Below are 11,795 nucleotides of genomic sequence, written 5' to 3' on the forward strand. Positions count from 1 at the left end.
CCTCACACCTCCGGATCAGTCTCATCTCCTGCCTTGCATGGAGGCACACCCAATGTAGCACTCAAAAGGGAATGGCAGGGTTAGATTTACCTGTGCCCTGTCCCTTTAAGGCTTGAAGGTCTGCTGAGCTGAGGGGATCAAAGGGGACGGCTCTTGTTGCAGCAAGCTCTGTATGCTCTGGAAGGACTGAGCTGCAATGAGGGCTTGTGCATTTAATACTGTTTAATAAAACTCCAATTTTAAAACTGCCCCTAGTCTGGGATTGTAATATTTGGTGAGCACAAGCAGAAGAGGCTGAATTGCAATCAGCTGACCTCCCTGACAGACGAACCTACCTAGAAGCTGCTGTCCACTGTTGCAGGAAAAGCTGCCACGGGAAATATAATTGTTTGCAAGCACTATGGCGGGGAGAGACTAGGAGCAGTGGTTTTCAGCCTGTGGTCTGCAGATCACTGGGGTCCCCAGACTATGTCTAAGGGCTCCAAGAAAGATTTTTGTTACCATAGAACTGTGGTTTTCAACCATTGGTCCATGGACCACTGGGGCTTCGGTCTGCAGACTATGCCTAAGATTTCCAAGGGGTCTGCACCTCCATTTTAAATTGTTTAAGGATCTTCAAATGAAAAAAGGTTGAAAACCATTGACTTAGGGGACCTACAGATGGAGATCGGAGAACTTTCATACCAGCTAAAAGATGAGCATTTAAGAGAAATCTATGGCTCTCTGGGAATTTCCGGGACAAGTCACAGTGAAACTGTAGCAAAAAGCCATTTTGCTTTAACCGAATATATAAGAAGCCACTTAAATGGGTGGGAAGAGTTGGAAGATCAGGGATTATCTACATTGCTTGCATTAAAAGATAAGATTTTACAGTTTATTGCTACAGCAAAAGAGCAAACGGACACTTCACCAGCCTTCCAGAGTTCCACCAACTAACAGCTAAAACAGAATGATTTGAGCTTATATTGATAGGCCTCTTGCATCCAGAGAGACGCAAAGGAGGATAAGACTACATCTTAGTCATTGTGGATCACGTCATGAGGTTTGTTCAAGCCTACCCTGCCACCGCTAAGAAGCCAGGAAGGACTGTGGCAGACAAGATCTTCAGTGACTTAGTTTTAAAAGGCGTCAGCACGACCTAGAGGCAGAGTTTGAAAATAATTTATTCAGAAGGTTATAGAACTACTGTAATATTGAAACCCCTCACACAACCCACACCACCCACAGGGTAGTGGGCAAGTAGAAAGGCTGAACCAAACTGTGCTGGCTACATTGAGAACCCTGCCACAGAAAAAAAGTCAAAGTGAAAGGATTCCCTTAATAAGGTAATGTATGCCTATCACTTTGCCAGAAGTGAGGCTACAGGGGTCTTAGCATTCTATTAATTGTGTGGATTATCACCATGTTTGCTCATTTACATCACATTTGGCCTACCTATAAACTCTGAATCTGCACCTGGGGACTGGAAAGATTATGTAGAGAAATGGAAACAACAGATGAAAGAATCTTATGAACTGGCATCAGAATGTTCTAAACAATCTGCTGCTCATGGAAAGAATCATGATGATCATCAGAAAAGGCATGACACTGCCCTCTTGCCAGGTGACAGAGTACTTGTCAGGAATCTTTCAGAAAGAGGGGAAATTAAAATGCTGCTGGGAAGATATAATTCGTCGTTCTTGAAAGGAAAGGGGATAGTCTAATCTATGAAGTAAATGTGGAAGATGGAAAAGAAGGTATTAGAGTTCTTCACTGTAATCTTTTACTTCCCTGTGGGCTTCTTACCTGTGGACATAACACCACCATCGAAGCCACCACAGCCGAAGATACAGAGAATAATGCAAACTAATGCAGTAAGAGATCAAAATAAGGACACGAATTTGGACTCCAGTGATTCTGATAGTGAGAATGAAAATGAATCCACTGCAGGGGCAGAAGCGTTTTATCCATGCTGGGGAAATGAGCCTGTTGCTCACCCTGTCAATGCGAAAACTGCTGATGAGAGTGATGTGACATTTACACCAGCCACTGACAGATGTGAATCCCAAACCATAACCATGGGACCTGAAACAAGTAGGGCACTAGAGGACAGATCTCCAGAACAATCCACTGACACGTGAGGTTGTCCAGCTAAAGAGAGAAGAGCCCCACGAACATTGACATATGACTTAGCAATGTCTAAAACCAACTACTGGATTGGGGAATGCGCTCTGGGGTTGTCCTCGTGTTTGTCATATGCCATTCCAAGTGCGTACTCCTATACCTTATCCAGCATTCTACTCAAGGCTGATGCAATATTTGTAATAGTGACTCTTGGTATGGCTATTGTTCTAAATTAAGTGTTTTATAGTTCTGGATAGTTTGTTATTATGTTAATTTAGTAGATGCTTTTCTAAATAGCTTGTCACATGCCCAGTGTCTTGGAGTCACATGGTTATCCCATTGATCATATAGGAACTGTTATTTCCATAAGATAGGAAGATCTTTGGTCATTTAATATGTTTAGAACTGGCTGTTCTGTTGGACAGCAGGCCTGCATTTGCTGCAGAAACTTTCTACTTAATGTAGAATAAACTGAAGAGAGATGCAGAAGTTTCCACCATAAGCATCTGAATTTATGAAGGAGGAGAGACCTAACACTCAGTTGAGAATATCAATTATGAGCTTAAAGAGACAAGGCAGGTGAGCTAGTATCTTTTATGGGACCAACTTCTGTTGGTGAGAGAGATGAGCTTACACAAAGCTCTTCTTCTGTGTGAAAGCTCAAAAGCTTCTCTCTCTCACCAACAGAAGTTGGTCCAATAAAAGATATTACCCACCTACCTTATCTCTCTAATATCCTGGGACCAACATGGCTATATCAACACTGCTAGAGTGACCAGATGTCCCAATTTTATACGGACAGTCCCGATTTTGGGGTCTTTTTCTTATATAGGCTCCTATTACCCCCCCTCTCCCCCCCGTCCCGATTTTTCACAATTGCTGTCTGGTCACCCTGCCTCAACACTGCATACTATGATGAGCCTGTGGAATTCATGGACTACTGCTAATAAGTTAAATGAATGGGCTGTATGTTATATTTTGTAAATAGGAATGTTGGGCTAACATTACAGGTATGAAGGGGGAGAGTAGCACTCAAAAGGGAATGTCAGGGTTAAATTTATCTGTGTCCTGTCCCTTTAAGGATTGAAGGTCTGCTGAGGGGGTTGAAGAAGAAAAGCTGTGTATGCTCTGGAAGAACTGAGCAGCAATGGGCCTTGTGCAAGCTGTGTTTGTTTGTTTTGATACTAAGTTTAATAATACTCCAGTTTTATTTACTCCAATAAAACTTAAAAATGTTCCTGGCCTGGGAGTGTAACATCAACACCTAACTGTCCTGAGCTTGTTTGTGCAGGGCCTACTCTCCACTGCAAATCTATCCTTTAATTTTGTTCCCTCTTACAATAACTAATCAAAAGTAATAAATACATCACATTATTATTATGTGTTTACAAGTTTTGTCCCACTCACCACATGACTTAGGGGGGCGGTCATTAACTACAAAAATAAAGCTTTTTTGTCCTTCTAATATGTGTTAAATATAAATCGATATGTGTAGGGTACACTTGGGTGTATGGACTAAACAGATAGTCATACAGTTTGAAGGGGATGGGAATGCCCACTTTGTGGCTATTATGAATACTACCATAAATCGGATGGAGGGACAGAGGCTTAAACCGCATAGTTTCCATTGCTCTGGGCTATTGCAATAACTGTAGAGAAGTTGTCTGTAAAATCTCAGCCTAAGTTTACGATTTTTTTACATCAATTTTTCAGTTCTGGCCTAAGGATGTCAGCTTTTAGAAAAGCTTCTAGTCCAGGAACCTTTTTCAGCCAGCATGAAGGATCCATGAGAGACTGGGTAGTAAGGAGCCCTAGGGTTTTTCAGGTCTAAATCCCCTGTTTGAAACTAGATCAGGTCAGCAGTGACCAAAAGATATTTCCAGCTGATCATTGGTGGCTCTCATTCTAGTTCTTAGAGGACAAGTGTCTAGATAATTAAAACCACAGCTGGCACACTCTTATTATCAGTCTCAGCAGGAAGGCCAAGTATTGAAAGGGCAAAGTGATTCAATGACCTTTTTATCTCTTGAAGTGGTTCATGCAGTCAGGGATGAGGCACGTTGTTGGTGGGCAGTGTACTTGCGGGGGAAAGGCTTGCACAACTGATCTCTCCTGTGGACAGAAAACTTCAGTCTCCAGGACTGTTGAACTAACACCTTTTGCCAGCGCTAAACCCACACAAAAATATATTCTAAAAAAGCATGAGGGATGAACTGCTAACAGCTACAGTTGCCATCTCTAACACTGACAAATATAGAACTATATCACTCTTCACATGGTCTCACTTATTGGAATAATCTGTGTGACGAAGCGGGACTGTTCTTAATGTTTCCTCTGAATATTGTGGGGGTGCCTCAGTTTCCCCTATACAGTTCTTAAGTATCTAGGTGGTGGGATAGGGGTGCATGATCATTGCAGAGCCCTAGAGGGCAGGTGTGTGCAGGGGTCTGGACACAGAGAATGGCCAACACCCTGTTTCCTGGCAACAGATGGCCTGGCCCTTCCCCCCTGCAAGGTGAGAGCTAAAGGGTTGGAGAACAAAGGAATCAGGTGACCTCCTGGCCCAGAAAGGGAAAAAGCCCAGAGGAGGGGGCGCTGGAGAGAGTTTCAGTTTGGGGCTGGCTGGGGACATGGAGTGAAGTGCAGACGGGGTTATCTGGCTCACTGCCCCCCAAAATGGACCCAGCTGAGGGGTCCTGTTCTCTGCATCTACAAGCTCTGTTGTAGACCAAGTTCCTGTCGTCTAATAAGCCTTCTGTTTTACTGGCTGGCTGAGAGTCCCATCTGACTGCGAAGTTGGGGTGCAGGACCCTCTGGCTTCCCCAAGACCCCGCCTGGGCAGACTTGCTGTGGGAAGCGCATGGAGGGGCAGAGGATGCTGAATGCTCCGAGGTCAGACCCAGGAAGGTGGAAGCTGTGTGAGCTGTGTGCCTGAAGACAGTCTGCTCACAGAAAGGAGACTTCCCCAGAGTCCTGACTGGCTTCATAGGGAGCAGTTCCAGAGCATCGCCTGGGGACTCCATGACAATCTGTGACAATAACAAACGGTAGAGAGAGTTTGACACATTCCACCAACAACAGACATGGGTATACAGGTGAGTTGCATCACACACGCATTTAACTTACGCGAATTCAACTATACTTGCTTGGCAAAAAAAAAGAAAAATAACAAGATACCTGTAAATAGCACAGGCGATTCCACCCACCATCCCACTCAGTGAGCTTATGCCCTGGAGTGAGCGTGAGATGGGAGACATGAATCTGCTGTTCCCTCAGTCGGTCTCAGTTCCTGCATGACTCTCAAAGTGTGAGCATCTCGCCGCGCTTAGTGTAATTCTAGTGTTTAAAGATACTGTACGTATTTTTCATACAACATGGCCCCTAAACACAAACCAACTACTTCATCTGGTGCTCAACCGAAGAAACAGCGACCTGTTCCAAAGCTGGAGGAAAAACTGGCTGTGTTGGACTTATTGAGAGACAGTATGTCAGTCTCCAACGTGGCATGTAAATATGGCCGCAACGAATCTAGCATCCGTGCCCTCAAGATTCGAGAGAGAGAAATTCGTCAAGCCGTGGCATCAAGTGCTCCAATAACTGCTAAGGTGACGAGCCAGGTGCATGATAAGACTTTAGTGAAGACTGAAAAGGCATTAAACTTATGGCTGGAAGACATGAACTGTAAACATGTGCCTATTGATGGCAACACGTTGCAAGAAAAGGCTCTTAGCCTCTACGTGCTGTTCAAACCTCCCGCTGAAGAGGGACAGCCTTCTGATGAGAAGGAATTCAAAGCCAGCCAAGGTTGGCTTAACAGTTTTAGGAACCGCTTCAACCTCAAAAACGTGCAGACTACTGGTGAAGCTGCATCTGCCAATGAAGAGGCAGCAAAAGCCTACCCCGAACAATTAAAGAAAATCATAGAAGAAAAGGGCTATCTTCCCGAACAAGTTTTTAATGCTGACGAGACTGTGCTCTTCCAGGAAAAAATACCCCACCGCACTTACACTTCAAAATCAGAAAGACAAGCCCCTGGCTTCAAAGCAGCTAGGGACCGTGTGACTGTGTTGTTTTATGGCAATGCAGCTGGGCATTTAATAAAGCCGGGCTTGGTCTACAGGGCTGCAAATCCCCGTGCCCTAAAAGGCAAGAACAAAAATCTCCTGCCTGTGTTCTGGCAATCAAATAAAAAGGCTTGGGTGAGGGCAGCATTATTTCTGGATTGGTTCCACAAGTGTTTCATTCCGGAGGTCAAGCGGTACCTCGAAGAGAAAGGACTTGACTTTAAAGCGTTGCTGATCGTAGGCAATGCTCCTGGCCACCCTGTGGCACTCTGGTTTGCGCATAACGACATTGAAGTCGTCTTTCTCCCCCCGCAATACCATCTCCATCCTCCAACCTCTCGACCAAGGCATGATTCGCTGTTTCAAGGCCACGTACATGAGGCTTACGTTCTCACAGATACGTAGCGCTATGGATGCTGATCCCAATCTTAATGTGATGGAGTGTTGGAAGTCCTTCAACATTGCCGATTGCATCACTTATATTAAACAGGCAATGGATGCAATCAAGCCTGAAACAGTCAATGCATCTTGGCAAAACCTATGGAAAGAATGTGTGAATGATTTCAAGGGTTTCCCAATCATTGACAAAGAAGTGAAACGCATTGTTCAGGTGGCCAGGCAAGTGGGTGGTGATGGCTTCATTGACATCCTTGAGGAAGAAATTGAAGAATTAACTGAGAGCCATAGAGAAACATTGACTAACAAAGAGTTAGAGGAAGTGATAAAATCGCCTACATAAGAGGAAGATGATGACGACGAACAGGAAGAGCCAGCAAGTTGGAATCTTCATAAATTTTGCTGAACTATTCCAAGCTGCGAAACACTTGAATGATTTAATTTCTGAATACGATCCCCTTGATGGCACAGATGCTCAATTTTTTGCAGCCATATTTACGCACCACATTGGGGACCGACATACCGTCTCTCAATAAGTCCAATACAGTCTCAAATAAGTGAATGGCTTTTACTTTAGATTAACAGCAAGAAAGTCTCTACAAGAGAGCACTCTCTCTCTCTCTCTCTCTCTCTCTTTGTGTGTGTGTGTGTGTGTGAAGAGATTTTTTTTCAGTGGGTTGTTATCTAGGTAAGATCCAACATGCTGTGTGGAATATATTATATGAACCTCACTTTCTTATATTTTAAATACTTGTAATAATTTGTTGCATTCTAAGATCCTTTGGGATGCAATGATGTATAGATGTATAAACTCTTATTGTTATGTTATGTAAATGTTTACAAGAAGATATTTAGGTACAGGGCGAAGAAATACTAGTTAGTGATGGTAAAAAGCATTACATCTTCACTTTGTCTCCCAAAGAGAATTCTTATACAATGAGTTCTGAAGAGATTTTCTTTTTTTATAGCTAGCAGAGAGATGTACAGAAGCAGAAGATGGATACTTTGAGCTGGTCTACACAGAGAGGAGGTTGATGTGTTAGGGGGAAGTGCTCACAAACATGCAAACAATACACCATAAAAGGTGTGTGCATCAGTAGCACATTATCAAAGATCAATACAGGGAGAAAACACTTAGAAGGCTAAAGTTGTTAAAGGTGGGAGTGTGAGTCTCATCTATTAGGCCACTGCTGGAGATGGCAAAAGAGGAGGAGATATCTACGGATGGCATTAATAATACTTTGCACTTCCATAGCATATTTCATCTGTAGATCCTAAAATACTTTTCAAAGGAGGGTATTATTATCCCTATTTTACAAATAGGGCAAATGAGGTGCACAGAGATTAAGTGACTTGCCCAAGTCATAGAGTAAGTCAGTAGCACAGAAGGGGACAGAACTCCTGACTCCCAAGCTCCTGTTCTAATCACTAGGCAATGCTGGAAAAAACTGGAGGGTTGGGTGAGAAAGATTTTTAATAGTTTCAAGGCTATATTCTGCTTTCACAACCTGTATATCTTGCTTATTTCAAAAGTCAGTATTTCAGCCCATAGCTGAAATTTCCAGTGAAATGATTACAGGATGCATCTACCATTCAGACATCAGGGTAGAAAGATCCCCTTTCTGTTTATATGCCAGAAAACATCATTCACACTCCAGCAAATTCCCTACACTTGACAGCTCGAGAGACTGTGCTTCACATCCTCGCACTGTAATATACTGGTTCCTGTGCATGTGTACAGCTTGGCTAACCCAAGGAGTAACTCTGATTCATATGACTCGAGTTAAGTCTGCAATGAAGACATACCCTAATGGTATATGCCAATGTTTAATAACTATCACTTTGTATCCCGGCTGTGGCTTCTGTGTGTGAAGTGATTTCTGTGTCTATATAGTTTGAAAAGCAAATTGAATTCTTCTATAACAAAAGGGATGATAGAGGTATATTACAATCAACATTCAGGTATCTGCACAGTATGACCATATTGCAGTCAAGCAACACAGATAGCTGTGCTATATGCGTTGAGAGATAAATAGATATTCCTTCTGTTATCACAAAGTGTAATTGATCAACTGCCATTAAAAAAATCACTTCAAACAGCCAGCAGAAAGCCCTTTTCAGACACTAAAATTGTACCCTTAAGTGTTTTGTAACGTACTCAACAATCTCTTTGTTCAAATGTCTAGGGCATAATGTAATGAGCTGATTCTTTCAAACTGATACCAGAAAATGGGGGTCGATGTGAGGTGATGCCATTTTGAGGACAGTGTGAGGATGGGATGAGCCATGTGTAACATCAATGTGAGGTCAGTGTGATGTCATTGTGGTTCTGAGTACTGCTAGGTGATGTTGGTGTGACACCAGTGACAGTGTGATGATGGGGGGTATGATGGCATGACTGCAGGTGGGGAGGGAGTGATGTAGGTGTGATACCAGAGACAGCATGATGATGAGGGGGGTGATAGCATGACTGTGGGAGGGAGGGGGTGATGCTGGTGTGATACCGGTGATCGTTTGATGATGTGGGACGACGGCATGACTGCAGGGGGAAGGGAGTGATGATGGGGGGAAGATAGCATGACTGCAGGGGTGGGGGCGACGGGGTGATGCTGGTGTGTGATGCCAGTGATGGTGTGATGATGGGGTGGATGATGGTATGACTGCAGGTGGGGAGAGGGTGATGCTGGTGTGATACCAGTCATGGTGTGATGATGGGGGGATGACAGCATGACTGTGGAGGGGATGGGACCGGGTGATGCTGGTGACCGTGTGATGAAGGGGCGGACGATGGCATGACTGCAGGCAGGGAGGGGGTGTGACTGGTGTGACGCCGGTGATGGTGTGACGATGGGGTGGATGATGGCATGAATGCAGATGGGGAGGGGCTGATGCTGGGGTGATGCTGGTGACAGCGTGAGGATGGGGCGGACGATGGCATGACTGCAGGCCGGGAGGTGGTGATGCAGGGAGTGGGGGCCCAGTGGTGAGCTGGAGCTGGTTCGCACCAGTTCACACGAACCGGTTGTTAAATTTTGAAGCAGTTTTAGATCCGGTTGTTAACCTGCTTCCCTGCAGGGGGCGCTGAGGCTTTGATGGACTCTGGCCGAAAAGTGATGTAATTCCTCCTCCGGCCGCCGGGGGCGCTGCGCTGCAGAAGCCATGTGGACTGCTGCCTGGCCCTGACACGACGCCTGGTGCTGCTGCTGCTCCCCCGACCCCTGGCTCTGGGGCTCCCGCTGCTGCCTGGTGGGTCCCCGGCTGCTCTGCTGGGCCTGGGCTGCGTCCTGCTGCTCGGGCTGCTCTGAGCCGCTCTCCCTGTGAGCACCCACCACCCTGCCCCAGGCAGCCCCTGCCTCCAGCCACTCCTACACCCCCTGCCCTGCCTCCAGCCACCCCTGCACCCCCTGCCTGCAGCCAGCCCCTGCCCTGCCTCCAGCCAGCCCCTTACCCCTGCCCTGCCCGCAGCCAACCCCTGCCAGCAGCCACCCCCGCACTCCCTACCTGCAGCCAGCCCCTGCCCTGCCCGCAGCCAGCCCCTGCCTGCAGCCACCCCTGCACTCCCTGCCTGCAGCCAGCCCCTGCCCTGCCCGCAGCCAGCCCCTGCCTGCAGCCACCTCCGCACTCCCTGCCCGCAGCCAGCCCCTGCCTGCAGCCACCTCCGCACTCCCTGCCCGCAGCCAGCCCCTGCCTCCAGCCACCTCTGCACTCCCTGTCTGCAGCCAGCCTGTCTGCAGCCAGCCCCTGCCGCATGCACCCCCTGCCTGCAGCCAGCCCCTGTCTCCAGCCACCCCTGCATCCCCTGCCCACAGCCAGCCCCTGTCTCCAGCCACCCCTGCATCCCCTGCCCACAGCCAGCCCCTGCCGCACCCCCTGCCCTGCCCGCAGCCAGCCCCTGCCTCCAGCCATCCCCGCACTCCCTGTCTGCAGCTAGCACGTTTCCAGCCAGCCCCTGCCGCACACACCCCCTGCCCTGCCCGCAGCCAGCCCCTGTCTCCAGCCACCCCCACGGCCCCTGCCCGCAGCCAGCCCCTGCCACACCCCCTGCCCTGCCGCCAGACACCCCTGTCTCCAGACACCCCCTGCCCGCAGCCAGCCCCTGCTGCATGCCCTGCCCTGCCCACAGCCAGCCCCTGTCGCATCCCCCTGCCCGAAGCTAGCCAGCCCCACACCCCCCCGTCTCCAGCCAACCCCTGCTGCACCCCCCGACAGCCCTGCCCGAAGTCAGCCAGCCCCTGCCCTGCCTCCAGCCAGTCCCACACCCCCTTGCCTCCAGCCAAACCCACACCCTCCTGTCTCCAGCCAGCTCTGCACCCCCTGCCTCCAGCTAGCCCTGCCCCACGCCCCTGTCTGCAGCTGGCCCCATGTCACTGGTGCCCTGCAGTTCCCAGGGCAGTAACCCTGCACGCCGGCTTCAATGAGGGGAGCAGGGAGCAGCTGGGACCCACGCATGTGCACGCCCTAGGGTGACCAGACAGCAAGTGTGAAAAATCAGGACGGGGGTGGGGAGTAATAGGAGGCTATATAAGAAAAAGACCCCAAAATCGGGACTGTCCCTATAAAATCGGGACATCTGGTCCCCCAGCACACCCCCCAGGGCGTGGTGGGGACCCACAGCTGTGAAACGGAGCTCGCTTCTAGTTCAGGGCCATCTTTTTACAAAAGAACTTTCGGCAGGGTTAACACACCCCCGCACTGTCCCGGGCAGGTCAGGCTTTTTGGTTCTTAAATCGCCGTCCGGGAGGAATTTTTAAATGTTCCTCCCGGGAAAATAGGGAGGTACGGTAACCCCGTTGGTACAAACGAGAGGCACTGGGGCACAGCCCTTAAGCGGGAACGTGGTATCGGGAACCGGTTGTTAAGATTTTGGCAGCGCCTCACCGGGTGGGGGGCAAACCAGGCGCTCCAGGGCTGGGTCTAGGGATGCCGGGTGACCTCACAAGCTGCTTTGTGAGGCAACAGGATGACGCGCTGATCTGCGGCGGGAAGGAAGACAGGCGATGAGGTGGCGCGACTACGTCACAGACCGGCCTCTCGCCGTTGCCGCGTCACGGCTTGGCCCCCAACACGGCCCCTGCGTTGGGCGCTCTGCGCCTTTACATCAGGCCGCGATGCCAGGCGGGCGCAGGAGGTTCCCATGGTAACCGTCAGGGGGCGTTTGTTCCGAGGCCCGTTGCCCTCGCGATGTTTCATGGAGGAAGTGACGTTGGCAGCGTAGTCTCGCGGCTCCCGAAG

This window comes from Lepidochelys kempii, chromosome 10, assembly GCF_965140285.1.
Source record: "Lepidochelys kempii isolate rLepKem1 chromosome 10, rLepKem1.hap1, whole genome shotgun sequence".
Taxonomy (NCBI): Eukaryota; Metazoa; Chordata; order Testudines; family Cheloniidae; genus Lepidochelys; species Lepidochelys kempii.